The following is a 20,467-nucleotide window of genomic DNA, read 5'->3' on the forward strand; positions in this document are numbered from 1 at the left end:
GAGTCAGTCTAATCAATTTTGAAGGGATATCGAAATCCCTCATGGCCGTGTACAGTTTCATACTCCGCCATACTCTGATAAATTGCTTGTTTACTTGATTAGAAGACTTTCAGGTATGGACCGCTGATGTTCGGGAATTATGTGATTATTCGGCTTAGCAAAATAGCGGAGAATGGTCTATAGTTGCTACTTTGAAATATAAAACCTCTATATTGTTGCACTGATTAACAAATTCCTTTTTGTTTTTATATGAGCCCAATAATTTCTGGTTGTTCTATTTGTTGTCCCGAGTCTTGGAAACAAGTGGGTGATCCGTTTGGTGCCGTTTATCACTTGCACAGGAAATCAGTTCCGCTTGGATTTCATCAGTTCACGACTACATGGACCGCTCCTTCAATATGGTATGGGACCTCTAATTTTGTTTAATTTGTCTGTAAATTTACCTACATATAGTAAACAGCGCCATTTTACGCTGGAGAGGGATCCCCATACATACGAAAAGAGGGATAAAAAATCCCGCTTCCGAGATTCCGACTTGTTTTTCCATAAACTGGTGGATTATTTTTGAACATTTTGGAGAGCCTAAAGCTGGACATCGGGACTGCGACTGGCCTTTGATAAGCGCAAGTCTGTCCGGAGTGTTGGAAGTGGGCACAGATCGCCTATCAAGGATTTTTTTGTTGGTGATGGACACCACACTTCAATGGACGCAGGGCATCGCCAGTAATTGATAGTTTGGCTGTTACCACATTTTTCGGCAAGGAGATCTTCGTTGTTTAATAAGCATTTAGCTGCGGGATGTAGGTCTCCGCATATGATGCATATACTTGAAAGTGCAGAGCATAATTTTGTGGGCTCAAACTTTTGAAAATTAACGTATTGTATGGGCCTATTCATTTAATGGGTTCCTCCGATGTAAAAGGTATCGGAAGTTATAAGCAGGGCACGTTTCACTCTTGCTAAGTTTTTTCATTGCGCCCCCAGCTCCATCTTAAGTGGAAACTTGTGTACTCATCCTGCCGAGGCAAAGAGGAAAATATGATTTCCGACAGCGTGGGCATATTGGAGCGATCGATAAGTACTTTGGTGAACTACTCAGCAACCAAAATATCGGAGATCCCGCCAACTAAAATACGACGGACAAGTGCTACTACCAGCAGATATACGCAGTGAAGCAATTATAGAGGTATCACGTTGCTGAGTACCATCTATAAGATATAGGCCAGATAGCTCCAACACTGACTAGGCTAACCCTGACCAATGTGCCAGGCCAGATAAAAGAGTATGACCAGACAATTCAACATCGACAACGATCTAGAGCAAGGGGATACCTTATCAGGCGTCTTCCTTAACCTGGCCCTGGAAAAGTGATTCGCGATGCAAATGCTAATGCAAGAGGCACCATTTATTTCAAGTCCACCCAACTACTGGCCTATGCTGACAATATTGACATTATGGGAATAACGACCCCAGATGTACAAACTATCTTCATCCAGATTCAGAAGGCGAAAATCGGTGCCTCACCTTGGGCTGCACGTTAATGAAGGCAAGACATGGTGACAACGTCAGAAGAAAGAAGCTTCAACATCAAATCGCACTGGTCAAACAAGAACAATAAAGATAGGAGACTACAACTTTGAGACCGTTGATAATTTCCCCTATGCAGGTTCGAAAATCACAACCGATAACAGCTATGAAGATGAAATTCGCGCACGGTTGTTGCCTGTCAACTCATCAATCATTATCTCAACTTGCAAAAACTGTTCTGTTGCTACGAAGAGTGCTTTGAAGAATTTTTGGCTCCCTATATGAGGATGGACGATTCCATAGCCTAAATAACGACGAACTCTATGAACAATACCACTATCCAGCTCAACAGGTTGCGGTGGGCGGGTCACCTAATCCGTATGGAGGATGATCCAGCCGGGAAAGTCTATAAGGGCAATACCTATGGTAAAAAAAGAAGATGAGGCAGACTTTGCCTGAGATGAAACGATCGCGAACGCCAGGACGCCAGACATTCTGCTCTCGTCTCAAAACCGGGATGTCGAGAGGCAGGCAGGCAGGCCTAGTTTGGATGCTGGTTCTTGCGCCGTTGATGGTAATGATGATATAATATTTTGCAATAGAGCTACCAAGACATTTGGTGATAGTAAAGACGATTTCATATCTTTCGCATTGGATGAAAAGAATGAAAGAAGATGGACCGTAAAAGACATTAAATCTGAAAGCTAAGAGATACACGCTTGTATTCAATGCAAACTTTGCTTCATCACGTCATAAACTACATGTAATTAACGCCAACGCTATTTCAAACTTCAATACAGTTGCGAAGGAATGTTCTTTCAAAGACAAAATTCCTTATTCCTGAAGTTCTCTGCTCCCAATTCGCAATATTATAAATTATCTTTTTCACCACCGTCAATTTATTTCACTTAGCTCGCATTAATTGAAGTTGATAACTTCATATGTAACCTTCCTTCGATTTTCTTCTGTTCAATGCTCCCAAAGCATCTTCTAATTTTCCAGGTCAGCTCCTATTAACCCAATCTTCGTCAAGAATCAACATGTGGTTGTAATATTTATAATTAGAAACTAACTCAATAAAAGGACGAGTATTACCATCGGCGCAACCAAAAAATATAAGCCGAATATGAAGCGAAAATAAAATTGGGTTTCTGTGTCAAATGTGGAAAAGTAAAACGAAAATGAATAATGGGTAGAAGTTGCATGTGTGGAGGGAGAGATAACGAATTCCCCAGGAAATTTGTTGACACGTTCGAAGATGTATCTCATGCGTATTAAACTGAAAAGAAAGTTCGCCCTCGATGTGATATTTCGGATAATTCAAGGTATTTAAACAATTATCTATACAATTTGGATTCTAACCTCAACATTGGAGAGGTGAATTAACAATGAACTTCTCTATCTCGGTGTACATACATATGTGCGTATCTGGTGCGCCCATATGCGGGACTCTCACACAGAAAATGTTCCGTGGATCCAGCTTCCTCATTACAGGGTGGATACGTATCATCTTGAAGAATCCCTATTCTGCGCATCTGTCCAGCCAGTGAATTATTATGCCCGGTCAAAATGCCTACAATACTTCCATAAGTCTTCCTGCTTTTCGGCAGTATAAACTTTGCCGTATGTGTGTTTGGTTTTGACAGAAAAAGTTTGGTGTGTTGCCAGGTTGCCACCCTTAGGGTCGCATATACTTGAGCCTGAAAATCGCTGCATATTATTCCAAGGAAAGAGGCCATTTGTCACTTTAATTCGAGAGGTCTCTTCAATTTTAGAGCCGTCTGTGTATAATAGAAGACATCAGTATATCATTACACGCATTCTTCTGGTTTGTTCCAGTTTTCTCTTCGTTTCAAGATAGTTTCATATCTTGTAACAAACAGATGTATGGTCCGAGAATCAGAAGGCTCAGTGCTCCCAATAACTCCTCCAATTCTCTACTTTCATTGTTTCCACATAGATCGAATCGAATTAGTCTATGAGTGTCTCACTGTAGTGCTTGGAATACACAAATCCAAGGGCTTCAAATTGAGTAATACATTTATAGCTGCGTCGGATGTTGTGTTCACCGGTAATACCCAAGGACACCGTTATTTGCAGTGTGACGAGTTTGCAGCGAAAACTCTTTTTTTTACCTACGCTCACCACGGATACATAAACAAACTTCGGCTTAACGATAGCAACATATATCCACATTGCTACAAGGCCTAAGTCCCCATGTCGGCTGGTTTAATTTTACCCCCGTTTTTACCCCTACATGATGTTCCCCGTAGTTTCATCTTCGCCTGTACGTTCAATATATATAGATATTTCAATTCTTCGAAGAGTTGAAGGTTTGTACCTCTCATCCATAAAAGGCAAAGACCATTCAGTTCTGTAAATAAAACCTTTGTGGACAGTCAAACAGTGTCCAACACAGTGGGTGCGATCTTAGTGTTTTCTCGCAAATGTGGCGCCCAATCAGTTTCTCCAGACATTTCAGCAAGAATGATGTTAAGCTGAACTTTTGGATTTGAGTAGTCATCTTTCCCAGGCTTAGGTATGAAGACTGCCTTAACATTCCCGATTACGCGGACGACATTGTTTTAATCTGTAGGGGTAAATATGAGGATACCCTATATGACAGAATCCAAACTGGACTAAGGGCTACTAGTGCCTAGTTCAGGAAGGTGGGACTACGGATCAATCCAGCCAAAACTATCATAGTACCATTTACTAGAAGACGTAAATATCATCACCTGAGAGCCATAAGGCTGCATGACATGAAAATGAAACGACAAACAGAGGTCAAAAGCCACGAGGGTTCTGATGAGGTGCAGGTACATAGCAGAAAAAAATTGCAACCCAAAGATACTACTTTGGATATTCACTGAAATAGAAAGGCCGATGATTACCTATGGCGCGGTAATCTGGGTGGAAAGAACTGAACTCAGCACACAAGCCACGGAGTTACACAAATTCGAAAGACTGGCTTGTGTGTGTATCAGTGAGGCAATGAAGACATCCCTGGAGGTCCGTCTGGGAACCTCTCCACCTGCACATACAGATGCAGGGCAATATTCAGGATGGCCGGAAGTGTCAGTGGGGCGGGCCTTAATCGAAGGAAAATTGATATTCTTTCTAGGCGGTATCCCGAATAACAAGGGATAACATTACAAAAACGTTTCACTTTGATAAGAAATTTGAAACACATTGTCGTGATAAGGCATACGACATACGGCTTAAACTCTAAACTGGTATGGAACGCCTTTACATGGGCCAGACCCCTTCTGTAGAATCGCAAACGGTTTCATGGTTATGACATTAAGAAATGAAGAGGAACGATTGAGGAAACTATACTGGGCGGGCTTACCAGGAATCGAGCATTCCAGGGTGCTTGTTGGGGGATTCGAACCCATGCGCCCGCTTAACCTCATCAGAAAGAACCTCTGAATCATAGTGGGAATTCTCACTGGTCACTGTTGGTTAAACTATCACCTAGGGAAGCTAGGGATATCTACGGGGAGTGCCTTCAAGTTCAGTGCGGAGTGTGATGAAATCTGTATACGCGTTCTGGGACAGTTTCCGGCACTTGTGCAAAGTATGTCGAGGCATCTGGGGGAACACTTAATATCAGATACAAAGTTGAAAGATCTGGAAGTAGGGAATATATTAAAATTCTTAGCGGTTATAGGCTTTGCTCCAGATACTATGATTAATAGGTACACTATAATCTGTAAAAGGGGCACAATAGTTCTTAAAGAAGGCGGTGCAAGTTTTCCTTAACAGAATAATAGTAATAACATTCCGCCAAAGAGTAGGCATGCAGCGCTGAACAAGACATCTTCGAAAAATATTTCTTGAAAGTTGCTCTAAGTGCTCTATACCTTCTTTTAGCATTGAGGGATAGATACCATCCATGCCAGGTGCTTTGAAGTGTTCAAAGGATTGTACAACAGATTTTACTTTTTCATTGGTATCAACCGCTTTCGCAGTGTCCCAATTCCGTGTGAGTCTCACCGGGGATACCAGCTTCTTCTCATCTCCCGCCGAAAGTCCGATATGTCCGATTTCTCTGTACATCGCCACACTTGGTGGTGTAGCAACGCCCCGGTCCTCATTTGCAAGAAACTTCCACTTCCGTTGTTATCAGCTGGGTGCCTGCCAAATTTCGCGGAGTCCGGGCTGCAGACCATCTCTTTCCATATACCAGTGTTAGACCAGTTGCATCCTCATCACAAGTTTCCCTTTCTTTTCCTGTTAGAGACGGAAGAGATAGTTCTGACAGATAAGCGTGTATTCATGTCTCCTTTGCGGCTGAAGTTTGCATTTGCAGATCTCTCCCGGGCGGGTCGTAGTCAAATTTCCAGTTCCTCTTATCAAGAGAGTTGCTGTGTTATCCTTTTTGGCTGACCGCCGTAAATACTGAGTGCAGGCTTTCCTCTGAAGTGAAGAGCATGTCTTCCACTGTTTTCCGGTAGAGGAATATTAATCTTGTAAGGTCTTTAAACACCATTCCTCGGCCACGACCTGAGTTGAGGGTGAATTCAAAATCTTTCACTCATTACCACTTGGAGAGTTACAATCCATTGCATTCATCTTCATGTGTTTTTGACACCCTTAATGTATTGGTAGTCTACTACAGGCTCCTCCACCACGATAGCGTGGTGTCTAAAGGGGAGCTGTAAATACATACATGCGTTCATAAATAATCGAAAACAAGCCGGGAAACCGAAAGCTAGACGCTTCAGGTACGAAAGGTTTTGTGTATTTGTTAACAGGTAGTACGCAATATACGCATATATTATGTGAGAATATCGACTTTCGGATGATATTGACATTCATAGTCTTGAATTTGCAAAGAAGCGACAACTTGTATAACTTTGTTAGTAATAGTGCGATTTCCACCAAACTTGGTGAGATCATGTTGTATGCTATACCCTATATTGTTGCTAGCATGAACTTAAGGGGGTTCTGTAGCCAATTAGTAAAAATTATAGTAATATACTATTATTAACTTTATTTGTACAGATATCAGTATGGAAGGTATTTCGGAGCCCAGGCACCACATAGTGGCAGCCTCCTGATTTTCTTCAGATTTTTCGATTAGGTAGTTTCTGAGAAATGATCATTTTCAACCCCTCGCACTCCCCACCTTTCCAACAAACGCTAAAACCAATCAATACTAACTTGGAAAAGCACTAACCAAGACCTTTAATTTGATAGCCAACATGACTATATTTGATGAAAAAGGAATGTACACCCTCCTTTTGCATGTATGAGGACCCCCCTTAAATTCATCGTAAAAGGATGTAACTCACTGTATGCGTGAGCGTTCACAGTTTCCAGCTTTCAACCAAATTTGGTATCAATCGCTGTAACCTTCTCCGAGAAAAATCCGTGTGTCGGACAGACAGACAGACGGACAGATAGACAGACAGACAGTAAACAGATTTTAATAAGGTTTTGTGTTTACACAAAACATTAAAAAGGAAACTAACAACCTTTTTCTTTCACTAATCATTAATTGCTTTACGATAAGCAGAATACTAATCCATCCCTAATATGAGCATAAGCCACTCCAAGGTGATGTTTGACGCTTTAGACGGAGTCGTCTTACAGCGTTGAATAATTGAACATTTTGCTGAACGTGAGAATTTTCCCAACTTATCTCTTACCCACAGGCGGCATACATACTCGTAAGGTAGAGAGAAGAATTCAAAAAGTTGCAAATATGTAAACCGCATAAGCTCTGAATGAGCGGGTCGACGCCAAATTAAGCAAATGCATCACTATTTGCAGCTTATCTAAATCACTAATATTTATGTTGATTTTATTAGACAACCTAATATCACAATATTCCGTATGAGTACCAATAAAGTGGGAAAAGAACGAATTTTCTGGAGTAGACTAGACGAGAATCCTGGATCGGGTTGTTGCTCATTGCTTGACCCTGAGTTCAACCACTCATCATCAACGGCGCAACAACCGGTATCCGGTCTAGGCCTGCCTTAGTAAGGAACTCTAGACACCCCGGTTTTACGCCGAGGTCCACCAATTCGATATCCCTAAAAGCTTTCCAGCGTCCTGACCTACGCCAACGCTCCGTCTCAGGTAGGGTGTGCCTCGTCTTTTTTTCTACAATAGATATTCCCCTTATAGACTTTCCAGGGGTGACCCGTCCACAGCAACCTGTTGAACCGGATTTTATCCACGACCAGACGGTCGTAGTATCGCTACTAGATTCCGTCGTTATGTAGGCTGCAGAATCGTCCATCCTCATGTAGAGGGCCAAAAATCCTTTGGAGGATTCTTCTTCGAATGCGGCCAAGAGATCGCAGTTTTTTGCTAAGAGCCCGAGTCTCCGGGAAATACAGAAGGGCTGTCAAGAACATAGTCTTCTACAGTAAGAGCCTTAACCCTATGGTGAGACATTTCGAGCGAAACAGTTTTTATAAACTGAAATAGGCTCCATTGGCTGGCAACAACCGTGCGCGGATTTCATCACCGTAGCTGTTAGCGGTTATGATTTTCGACCCTAGATAGGACACATTTTCTATGGTCTCAAAGTTGTAATCTCCTATCTTCATTGTTTTCGTTTGACCAGTGGCATTTGATGTTGTTCGTTCTTTCGCTATTGGTTTTGGCGCTGACGTTGCCACCATGTACTTCGTCTTGACTTCATTAATGTGCATCCCAAGATATCACGCCGCTTGCTCGATCTCGATGAAAGTAGTATGTACATTTCGAGTTGTGTTATGATGTCAATATCGTCAGCGTAGTAATTGGGCGGACTTGAAGAGGATGGTGCCTCTCGCATTTACATCGACAAGGCAAATCACTTTCTCCAGGGTCAGGTTAAAGAGAACGCATGAGAAGGCATCCCCTTCTCTTAGACCATTTTTAATGTGAAGTGGTCTTGAAAGTGATCTTGCTGCTTTTATCTGGCCTCACACATTGGTTATGGTCACCCTAGTCAATCTTATTAATTTCGTTGGAATACCGAATTCCCTGATGGCCCTGTACATTTTTACCCTGGCTATGTTGTGATAGACGGCTTTAAGGTCAATGAAAAGTTGGTGCAACTGATGGCTATCGCTTCCCGCAGAGAGAAAATCTGATCTGTTGCTGATTTGCCTCTTTGGTAGGTGGTCCAGCCTAGCAAGATAGCGGAAAATATCTTATAGATGGTACTGAGCAACGTGATACCTCTATAATTGCTGCACTGCGCGGTATCCCCCTTTTTATGTATGAGACAGATAATGACCCGTTGCCAGTCGTCAGGCATTGATTCGTTGTCCCATACTTTCAGCATCAGTTGATGAACCACTTGGTGTAACTGCTCGCCTCCATATTTAACAAATTCGGCTGTAATTCCATCGGCTCCTGGTTTTTAAGCCGATGAATTGCATGGACTGTTTCTCCTATGCTTGGTGGTGGCAGTATTTGTCCGTCGTTTTCAGTTGGCGGGACCTCCAATTCGCTGATATTTTGGTTGTTGAACAGTTCATCAAAATACTCAACCAATCGCTCCAATACGCCCATTTTGTCGAAATCAGATTTCCCTCTTTGTCTCGGCAGGATGAGCATCGAGGTGTATAAGGCTTCATCCTGCTGACTTGTTGGTAAAACTTCCGCGTCTGGTGCGGTTGCTCCCTGTACTTTTCGAGTGCACAGACTTGTTGGTTCTCCCAGGCTTCCTTTTTCCGTCTGTGAAGTCGCTTCTCTGCTCGACGGAGTTCGCGATAAGTCTCTGCGCGTGCCCACGTTCTTTGAGAATGCGACATTACTCGGTATGCAGAATTCTTCCGTTCCATTGCTAGCCTACATTCATCGTCGAACAGCCGTTCCGACTCTTTTTGCGGCTGGGGTCAAGTATATTTGTGGCAGTATCAATGATCACGTTCTTCAGGTGGTTCTGAAGTTGTGGATAGGCTTCCTAATCGTTATGGGTGATGGGCATTCAGCTCCAAGGATCCTGACGCCATCGGTGGCACACTATTCAAGCACGGGGCCTGCCAAAGTAGTTGTTGATATTGATTGATATCTAATCAGAACGACCAAATGGAGATCAACAGAAAATTTATGAGTTGTTTTTTGGACGTGCGTAACAAAAGGGGTGTTGGCATTAGCCTCGATTCATTTTGCTTGGGTATTGCTACTGCGTATGCTCGTATGGGAACAGAGAGATATTCAACATATTCAACACAGGCAATCTATGAGATACAGTTGTCGTTCAGTAAAGTGCCTTTACCCCCAGAGCAAATGTAGTTGTCGGCCGCATACCAAAGGATTGATGGGGAATCGATGAACGTGACACTGTAGTTACGAGCGGCGGTGGGCTCCGGGCTTAACAGCTCCACTTCTATGAAAAACGAAAGAAAATGGAGCCTCGCATACGACATGGTGCAACAAATTCCCCGTTACGTTTGGTAAGCGAAGCAGAACCTTCCAGAAATAGCAACGGATGGCATGCTAAACACCTTGACTAAGCTGATGCCATCTGTTTGCTTTCTCACCGAGTCATGGAATTTCGCCAAACGGCTCTGAATTTGGAAAGAGAGGCAAATAGAGTCGAACTAAAGATAAACACCAACAAAACCAATTATTTGACGACCCTGAAGTCTCCAAAGTAATTTAGCTTCGGAAGCTATAATAGGATGACCACGTTCAACGGACGACACTCGGATACCACCGAAGGTGTGTTGCAAAAGACTAGCCTTACAATGCGTATAGTATTGTTTAGGTAATTCATTCAGTCTCTGTCAAGCTCCTGAGACCCTAGCACATCTTGTGACGATTTCTTAAACATCACTAGCAACTGGTATCTAACATTTTATGATACCTTAATCACGATATTAATAAATGAACAAACAACATGATTATGGTGAGCAAAGAACAAGAGACGAACCCCATCAAATAAAACCGCTGAAATCTGTATTCGTCATTGCGTAAAGTAAAGCACCCACAATGTAATAAATAAATTTAAGGGATCTTACCAGCAAATAAAATTTTTTCCAAAGTAAAATTTATGGTTCGTCTCTGTTCCACTCATTGGAAATATGTAAACTGAACTGGACCAAAATTGAATTAAAAAGTGACTTACCTATTTTCTTGGTGCTTTATGATTGCGGACTTATTAGGAAAAGCCTGTAAATAAAGTAAATCAGACGTTACTCCTATGTTAAAGTTGAAATAATAATATTCAATAACGACTCACGAATTAATCACACTGCAATCATGAGCAAAAGTTATCTTCATGACAGCAGAATTATACTACACAGTCAATTTCGTCAAGAACGGTTGCAACCCCGTGTAAGAAAAAGCAAACGACAAGCGTCTCAGAGAATAAGTAGGATTTTCAATGGTATTCGTTTTTAAGGTTTTGTGTAAAACAAAACCTTATTAAAATCGATTCGATGTCTGTCTGCCTGTCTGTCTGTCTGTCACACGCACTTTTCTCCAAGACGGCTAAACCGATCCGAACGAAATTTGGACAGATGGGAGCTATGAAATCTCACGCATACAGCGAGTGGCATAAATTTAGGTGAAGTTTAAAAAGGGGCTCCCCATACATGCAAAGGGGGGATTCAAAAATGTTTTCACCGGATATAGTTGTGTAGGGTATCAAATGAAAGGTCCCGATTTGTACTTTCCGAAACTGATATTAATTTTTGGCATAAATTGCAAAGTGCGTGAGCAAGGAGTCAAAATGTACGCACTTGAAGTGAGACAGGACTTGTTTTCGGAAACTACCCAACCTAAAAATCCGAAAAAAATCAGGGTGGTGCGCCTAGATGAAATATAGGCCTCAAAGCATGTCCCATTCCGATATCTGCTCAAATAAACTTCCTAATAGTATATTACTACTTTTTAGAAATTTACTGAAAAACCCCCTTAGATTCATCCTAGGTCTTTCGAATTTTGTACCAGCACAGGGGACAATATTTCGTATATATGTGCTAAATTTCATGGAAATCAGGCAATTACCGCCAAAGTTATAGCAGTTCAAACTTAGCAATTTCGCCCGAATTTACTGGTTCCAAAGCCATGCAAATCAGATGCTGACGTCATAATTACCGGGAGTAATTGACATTCGCGTGGAATTTTAAAGTCGCATTTATGAAGAATCTATTTATCTGCAGCCCTTTTCAAGGTTTTGTGTAAAACACTTATGTGAAATCTAATCTTCGAGAGATGTCCCATTCCGGTATTTGCTCAAATAAATTTACTAATAGTATATTATCAACTTTTAGAAATTGACTAAAAAACTCCCCTTAAGCTCATCCTAGGTGCACCGGCATAGAGGACAGTCTCGTGCATACACATGCCAAGTTCCATGAAAATCCAACTATTAGTGTCAAAGTTATAGAAGTTCAGATTTATCAATTTCGTGCTAATTAACAGCATCCTAAGCCATACAAATAAGATGCTGACGTCATAACTAACGAGAATAATTGAAATTCGAGTGAAATATTAAAATTCCATTCAAGAAGAATCTAATTCTCCCTAGGTTTTGTGTTTACACAAAATCGGTTTACTGTTTGTCTGTCTGTCTGTCTGTCTGTCTGTCCGTCACACACATTTTTTCGGAGACGGTTATAGCGATTGACACCAAATTTGGTAGAAAGGTGGGAACTGTGAACGCTCACACATACAGTGAGTTACATCCTTTTACGTTGAATTTAAGGGGGGTCCCCATACATGCAAAAGGGGGGTGTACATTTTTGTAGTCATCAAATATAGTCATGTGGGGTATCAAATTAAAGGTCTCGATTAGTACTTTTCGAAGCCGGTCTTAGTTTTGACTTTTGCTGAAAAGGTGGGGAGTGCGGGGGGTTGAAAGTGGTCATTTTTTCAACGAACCCATTCTCAGGAACTACCAACCCGGACAGTCTGAAAAAAATCAAGGGGCTGCGACTATATAGTGCCTAGGCTCCGAAATGCCCTCCATATCGATACCTGTTCAAATAAAGTTAATAATAGTACATTACTATAATTTTTAGTAATTGACAGGAAAACCCCCCTTAAATTCACCCCAGAATTTTGCAGCAATGTAGGCTATAGTATAGAGCATGATCTTACCAAATTTGGTGAAAATCGCACTATTACTAACAAAGTTATACTAGGTCAAATCTGTTGCTCCTCTGAAAATTCAAGACTATGAATGTCAATATCACTTGAAAGTAGCTATTCTCACATAATATATGCATATTTTACGTGCTGCATGCTAATGGGACAAATGCACACCCAAATCTCTTTATAACACATCATGCATAAAATCTTCCATAATGGTATAGTAGACCCCCAAAATTAGGATATACGATAGCACTCTAGCACTTTGGATTTATGATTACAGCAAACAGAAGCCGCGTCTACATTACTTGAGAGCCTGTTTCGGACACGATACTGATTGCGAATTTCAGTTCAGAACGAGAAGCTTTTCAATAGTACAGCGTTCTAAAAATGTATTATATTTCGACGATCTTAACGAAAATGGCAGGAATTTCGGGGATTCCTGTAGCTACTCAAGATTATAAGCAACTTGAGAAATCCACCACCACCCACCACCACCAAAGTTTCGTCCCTCATAGATTAAATGGCTAATCACCGTCACATGCAGATACGTACTGCTCCTCCGACTAGAAATATAATCGTCAGGGTCCTAACTCAAAAAAAGTAAAGCCGCTGTGCTTAACGGTCTTCCAGCAGAGCTATTCATCGTTGCTCCCGGAGTTCCTAAAGATCTTATACTCACTTACTCACCCAAAGAGATATCTTGGGCATCCGAGATCTTTGTCAGAGAGTGAAGGAAGTGGTTAATTGCTAAAATAGATGGTTAGAGAGCTGGTTGGTTTCCACTGGATCCTTCTGCAGTAGCTCCTATCAAAACCCTTCGAATTATTCTGAAATGGAGTTCAAAACTCCGCCTCGCCTGCTCTTTTTCAATTTCGGGAAATCTTTGGGCAACGTGAACGGGCCGATCAACCTTGGAGGTGCCTTCCAGAGTAATGAATAGTTATTATCAGAGCCACATATAATGGTGCGAATGTCACATACAGCAAGGAATTTTAGGTTCAAAACTGAGTCCGCTAAGTTTACATCTTGGGACCAATATCACCTTTTCCCATTCTCGTTGACTTCACTGCTTCGATCGGGGGACATGGAGGGTTTCAATAAATCTCGACATCATTTTATCGCGGCACTCCGGCCTGATACAATTTCGAATATTGGATTAGTAAAACATTAAGAAAGCGAGGCAAATCCATTGCTACATCCGTTATACAATGTATTCCAAGAAAGTAGACATAAGAGTCGCCTTACAAACACGTAGAGCAGAATAGTCGAGAAGGAGTATCATCTGCAGGGAAGTTTTAGAAGGAGCTGAAATATATTTTGGCAGGCCGTCAGGGACGACTATGCCTCATTTGGAAGTACTTGGCAACCATATATGCATATGCAGTTTTCATAAAAGATATCAAATCTTAATATGTGAATCTGTTAACGCGCTGTATAATCTTCGACAGTGGCCCTGTACGGATGAGAACGATGTTGTAAACGTATTCATGGCGAATGAGTATTTTGCGTAGACCTCGAAAGTAATTGACCATTGGTAGCTGTGGCCATCTTAATGAAGCTTAGTGATATAACCCAACCGTGAAGAAAGGATATAAATTACTACATATGAAAGCAAATTAGAACAGATTATGCCATTTAATCCACGTAGACCATTTTCTAGGTTGAATTATCTTGTTTTCCAACCTGAATGCACAGTTACAAATTGAGGTTGCTTTCCCGCACTTTCATTGGGCAGGAATTGTATAATCAAAAAGTAATAATCAAAGAGTCGGAAAGTAGAAGCTTGACACTGCAAGTAAAAAGCTTTTTTGGTATTTGAGAGAATTTCTTTTTCGGCCATTCTATATACTTTATATGGCAGGGTATATAAGAATTTACTAACACATTATGCTACAAGTGCAAGATGGGGACAATGGGCCCACGTTTAATAAAATCATGTCGCTTTTTTACTATGAGTTTGCCAAAGTGGGCAGACAACCAGCCGCTGACATTCTCGTACCTTCCCACAGTTTGGAATAGCAGGAGAGGAGCGGTCTTTCTCAGCGAGAGGGCGATCGCCATTTTTGTGAGAGCCTCGTTCTACACACTGGGAAAATTTTCGTTGAGGCTTTTGTTGAAAAGTTTGGAAAGGCGGAGGGAAATCGACCGACTGGACTTAATCAGAAAGAGGTTTCGAAGACCGCCGAGCCAAGGGCAAACACTGGCAACAAGTTTGTGTCGTCGACTGGGAAAGAGGTAACGAATGGGATGATCAAAGACATATCCAGTCGTGGGAATGAAGAAGAGAGAGGAGTCGAACCAAAGATTGAAGAAAAGTAGCGGTATAGTAAATCACAAGGTAACTTGGGGGAGTTAGCAGAGGAGCCAGCAAATTTGATCAAAATAGAAGAATGTTGGACAGAATTTCTGGAGTTGCGAATACTAGACCAGAATGGTTTGAGGTTTCCACCCTGGTTTAAAAGGACAAGGTCAAGGGTACGATTTGGAAGGTTAAACTGAAGGGCGGCTCAATATTATACTCACAGCTGAGTGGACTCGTATCCGCCGTCAAGTCACAATACAAACCTAACTGCCACCAGTGAGAGATATGAACCGCGACCTTTCGTACGACCACCTAGTGCTCTAACCACTGAGTAATTCAAACTACCTTGGTCTTTTGGTAAGACTTAATGAAGACATCTTGCTTCCAACAGGAAGTTGAGTAATGGTGACCAGGTGGTGGGTGTATATCACTTTCACCCACATCACTCGGTCTGGAGAGCCATCTTTCATCAATTTGAGACATGAAAGGTTTTTATATTATCTTTGATTTGATTTGAATTAATCAACAAGGGACTCCTCTGAGTTAATCGGATGGAAATTCTATGTACCAGTATTCCAGTACCCCACAATTGGTGTATAATTTATTATTTCCCAGAAACGGCGCTTGTCCAATCAGCACCTCATACAAGATAATGCTTTCAGCCGCAAAGTACTATGCACTCAATCTGTTTCTAAAATCTGGACACTACACAATTTTGGGTAGCAATTAGGGAGCTAGGCTGGCATCTATCAGCGTAAAAGTAATATCGATCTTTTTTAGAACCCTGCCAAGTTCTCACCAAGGTCATTTCAAATTTTGCTTGCGGTCTCCTGAATAACGGTTCATTGAAAACCTAGACGAAGTGCATGGCCTTGAAACGTATTGAAGCACTTTTTTCGAGACTATGACTATAGGTCAGAAAATAATATAGTTAGTAAATAATTATCCATAGTTGGGTTGAATGACCGACGACATTCCGCCTTTCGCCATGAAGCAAGCACGCAGCCCAGAAAAAGACATACTAGAAAGATGGTATCTCTTTCTTGTACGAAATCGCTCCCGGTGTTCTACAATGTATTTCGGGGCCTGCAGATTGACAAGTGCTCAATGATTTTGTTCCATTTTACAGTTATGAACGCATTTTTTACGTCGAGGATTTTTATCAATTCTTAAAGAAAAAAGGCTTCCCGAGTTTTTGCAGTTCTCGATTCCGCCGTGGAACTATTTTACTGCATTTACCTTAGGTGATAAGGCAAATCTCTTCAAAGCATTCTAAACTGCTAATTGATCTTCAGGCGCCTTTAGTTGCCTTGGGAACTGCAGAACTTTGTCCAGTCAGCCGTCTGCTATAGCCAGACTAAATTTTAAGTAACAGTCGTCCAACATTTAGACTTCATCTAGCAACCTTCAGTCTCTAATCAATTGTTTTTATGTTGGTGGAGGACACAAAGAATCACACAGTAAATTAGCTGAGACAACGTTGACGTTTCCTTTTGTCATTAATATGCTATTGCAGAATGAAAGCAACTACGTCCTGGGAATAGAAATGTCTCAGCATGACCGCTTCTAATGATTTTGACATCAGTACCCAGGTTCCTGGTCTTGCAGAACTCTCGTCAAAAACATGCTTGTTAAACCAAACCCATAGCTGATGTAGAAGAAATATGTAGGGGCACTCTTAAACCATTTGCCACCATGTGCACCAACCGTGTCGGCCAACCAAATCCGAGTGGCCGAAGTGAACCTGCATTTGTTTCGAATCTCGGAGTTTCCACCGAGGTCGATCATACTGCAATCGCTGTGGTGCAAAAAGACGACGGAGGATTTCAGAGCCCGAGGCAAACTCCAAATACAAATTCAATTAGTCTCCTATGTTCGGTTCAAACTTCTACTTATTCTGCGGGACCTGAGACAAGGGACCTTGGCCATTTATTCCGGGATTCTGGACGACGAATCAGTTGGTCATTGGAAAACACTTCTTGCTGTCATGAATAAGGACGTAAGCTTACGCGGGGGCCTGAAGCAATACCCCTGACTAACATTACAGCACAATAACGTGCCCAGACCCTCTGTCAAGAATGTATCAAGCGCTTTGGTGTGAAAGCCGTAATCATCACAGACCAAGGAATGCAGTTTGAGTCCACTTTTTTCGGTGCTAGGCAAGCTCCTTGGTTTCAAACGGCATGCGACTACTGTGTTGCAGCAAGGTTAAGTGACTCATGCTCCATATGCTCAAGGGCGCGGTTTCGACACTGCAGCCGACCGCACCCTCCCGACACACGACGCCGGAATTCGACCTCCTCAAAGACTTCGAGACATGCTCATAGGTCCTCATCAGAGTGGACTTCCTCAGAAGTCGCTGCAGCTACTATACGAAAGTCCCTTTAAAGTCCTGGAATGACGGGAGCACTCCTTCAAGTTTGATGTATTGTCACGGACACGACTGACGGCCAGGCACGAGGTTGGCGCGAACTTCCGTCCTTCATGTTCGAAGGAAAGTTTAGAAACTATGTATTTGGTATGTAAGATACTTCTTACTTACTTACTTACTTTGGTATGTAAGATACTTTTTCACACTTACTAGTCGATTTTCAGTGTGATTTTCGTCCGCTTCCAAACCCTTCATGTAGTATTGGAGGATGTCCGAGGCAGGGATGGAATGGACATCCGAGGCAGCTTTATAGATTCATTAATCACATTGACATCATTGGATACATGTATATATTCAGAAAACTGTAATGAAAGCAGCTCATAGACTAATTCATTTAGGTCTATTGAGATTCAGCGGGAAAGGACATTGGAAGAGATAGAAGAGCTGAATTCGGTTCCCGTAATGCCGTCTAATAATCAGATCCCCATAAATCTGCTTGGTGGGAAACATAAAGTTAGTATCAAGCATGGAGAGAACTGGGGTAGACTAGAAGCATACGTGGCGCGCATATCGGCCAAAAACAAGTTTCAGGAGCCGGTGTCTACCTCTTATTATAGATAAAAACAGGTGGTGAGCTTTTTAATTTGGACAAGGGTAATGTGCAACCATCTTTCGACAACCTGGGTAATTGATAAGGAAAAGAAGAATTAGTTTGGATTATACTTTTAGATACAATACGGTAGACATTATGTGGGTATCTGGTCACTGTAGCATGGAAAAAAATAAAATATCGGATGCCCATGATGGGACCCACATAAGCAGTTGCAGAGCCTATGGTATGTCAAATGCTGCTTTCAGATACCAGAAATGGACTTTCAACAGGGATTTGTGGCAGAAACTAAATGCCATAGACACGCTAAACATGAAATTAATTAATCGTAATTGTGACATCAAAAACTATATGTGTTTGCTAGCTACTCCCATAAGCAGGTATTTTTTTATATTTGAAAACAAATTTATATGTCGAATATAGTCACTTGGTTTACCAAATGAAATGTCTCTTTTAGAACTTTCCGAAATTGATATTAATTTGTCAAAGTGTACTTACTTAAAATGTAACAGGCTTCATTTCCTAAAGCGACCCAACCCAAAAATTTGGAAAAAAAATCAGGGTTATGTGCTTATGAAATCCAGGCTTCAAAATATGTCCCATTCCGATATGCAACATTTTGAAATTGACTAAAAACGGCCTTAAGGGGGTCATCCCGTGTGAAGGTCGTTTTTTAGTCTTTTTTTAGAAATTTTTTGTGAAGAACTGGATAAAGATATAAATACCAATTTTTCACCATAGATTTATTAATATCTTGATCGTGCATAGTAATTTTTCATAGCATTCGTTATTGAAATACAGACTCCAAAAAAGGTCATCTTCTGCTGCACGCCAGAGGGCGCTGCGATGATCTTAAAGAAAAAAGTAAACGGCATTTTAACGCATAGACTTAACTACAGTCCGCAAACTAGGATTATTAAAAAATATTGAAAACTAAATTTCTGGGGCCGTGTTAAACTTTCTTTGTGAATTTTGGTGTTTTTTCATGGCTTCTTCAATGAATAAAAAAAACTACTGAATGAATCGCAATTATCCTATTTTGCGGACCGTAGAAATATTTCTACATAAGTTGTCAAAATTTCAAAGAATTTCTTTGGATAAATTTTGGGCTGTGTGGCAGCCGATTTTCAACATGTGATTTCGAAAAAAAACGCATTTAAAAAGTAGAATGCAATTTTGAGCTTTGAATGAGCTTTGAATGATCATTAATCTGCCATACCTACTCCATAAACCTTAGGCTTCTTCAAGAAACACATCTACAGCCTAGGCTTCAATTCTTGTCCTTTTAGTGAAGTGATTCGAACGTCATTCGAACCGATAAATACGATCTTTATTACGGCGATCGACATAAATCTGGCATGTGATTTATTACGTGTTTAACACTATAATTTTCGAACGACTCCGAATATCAAAAAATAACTTTGCCCCTATATATTCTACACTATATCTAGATACAACTGATGCCCAAAGAAAATTCGATTCCGCGGATCCGACACACGGGATTACCCTCTTAAATTCATGCATGGAGTACTATCACGATGAGAAGCCACTTCACAGACGGAAAAAGGAAGCCTGGGAGAACCAACAGGTCTGTGAACTAGAAAAGTAGAAAGAGCAACCGCACCAGGCGCGGAAGCTCTACCAATAAGTCAACAGGATGAATACATACACCTCGATGCTCATTCTGCCGAGACAAATAGGGAAATCTGATATCCGACAGAATGGGCATATTGGAGCGACGGGTTGAGTACTTTGATGAACTACTGAACAACCAGAACATCGGCGAGTTGGAGGTCCCGCCAACTGAAGACGACGGACAAATACTGCCACCACCAAGTTTAGGAGAAACAGTCCATGCAATTCATCGGCTAAAAAACCATAAGTCGCCAGGAGCCGATGGAATTACAGCCGAATTGGTTAAACATGGAGGCGACCAGTTACACCAAGTGGTTCATCAACTTGTGCTCAGGGTATGGGACTGCGAATCAATGCCTGACGATTGGCAAGGAGGCATAATCTGTCTCATACATAAAAAGGGAGATATCACACAGTGCAGCAATTATAGAGGTATCACGTTGCTGTGTACCATCTATAAGATATTCTCCACTATCTTGCTAGGCCGGATAGCCCCATTCGCCCAGAACATCATTCGCCCCTACCAAAGAGGCTTCACTCCAGGGAAATCAGCAACAGATCAGATTTTTTCTGTTCGGCAAGCAATGGAAAAACTGCTGGAATATGGAGAACAGTTGCACCATCTATTCATCGACTTTAGAGCCGCCTATAATGGCATAGCCAGGGTAAAACTGTACGCGGCTATGAGGCAATTCGGTATCCCGAAATTAATAAGACTGACTAGGCTGACCCTGACCAAAGTGCGAGGCCAAATAAAAGCAGCCGGATCACTCTCAAGACCATTCGACATCAACAACGGTCTACGACAAGAGGATGCTCTATCATGCTCTATCATATTCTCCGCTATCTTGCCAGGCCAGATAGCCCCATACGCCCAGAACATCATTGGCCCCTACCAAGGAGACTTCACTCCAGGCAAATCAGCAACAGATCAGATTTTCTCTCTGCGGCAAACGATGGAAAA

General features: G+C 41.6%; 1 protein-coding gene across 1 annotated transcript in view; it reads right to left on the reverse strand.

Moving 5' to 3' along the window:
* Positions 1-20,467, reverse strand: part of LOC119653118 — a 155,754-nt gene that overhangs the window by 102,857 nt on the left and 32,430 nt on the right. Inside the window, exon 2 of the mRNA XM_038057642.1 lies at positions 10,613-10,656. The gene's annotated coding sequence lies outside the window, so the exon portion shown is untranslated. The remainder of the gene's footprint in view (positions 1-10,612; positions 10,657-20,467) is intronic.

Source organism: Hermetia illucens, chromosome 3, assembly GCF_905115235.1.
Source record: "Hermetia illucens chromosome 3, iHerIll2.2.curated.20191125, whole genome shotgun sequence".
In the NCBI taxonomy this organism is placed as follows: Eukaryota; Metazoa; Arthropoda; class Insecta; order Diptera; family Stratiomyidae; genus Hermetia; species Hermetia illucens.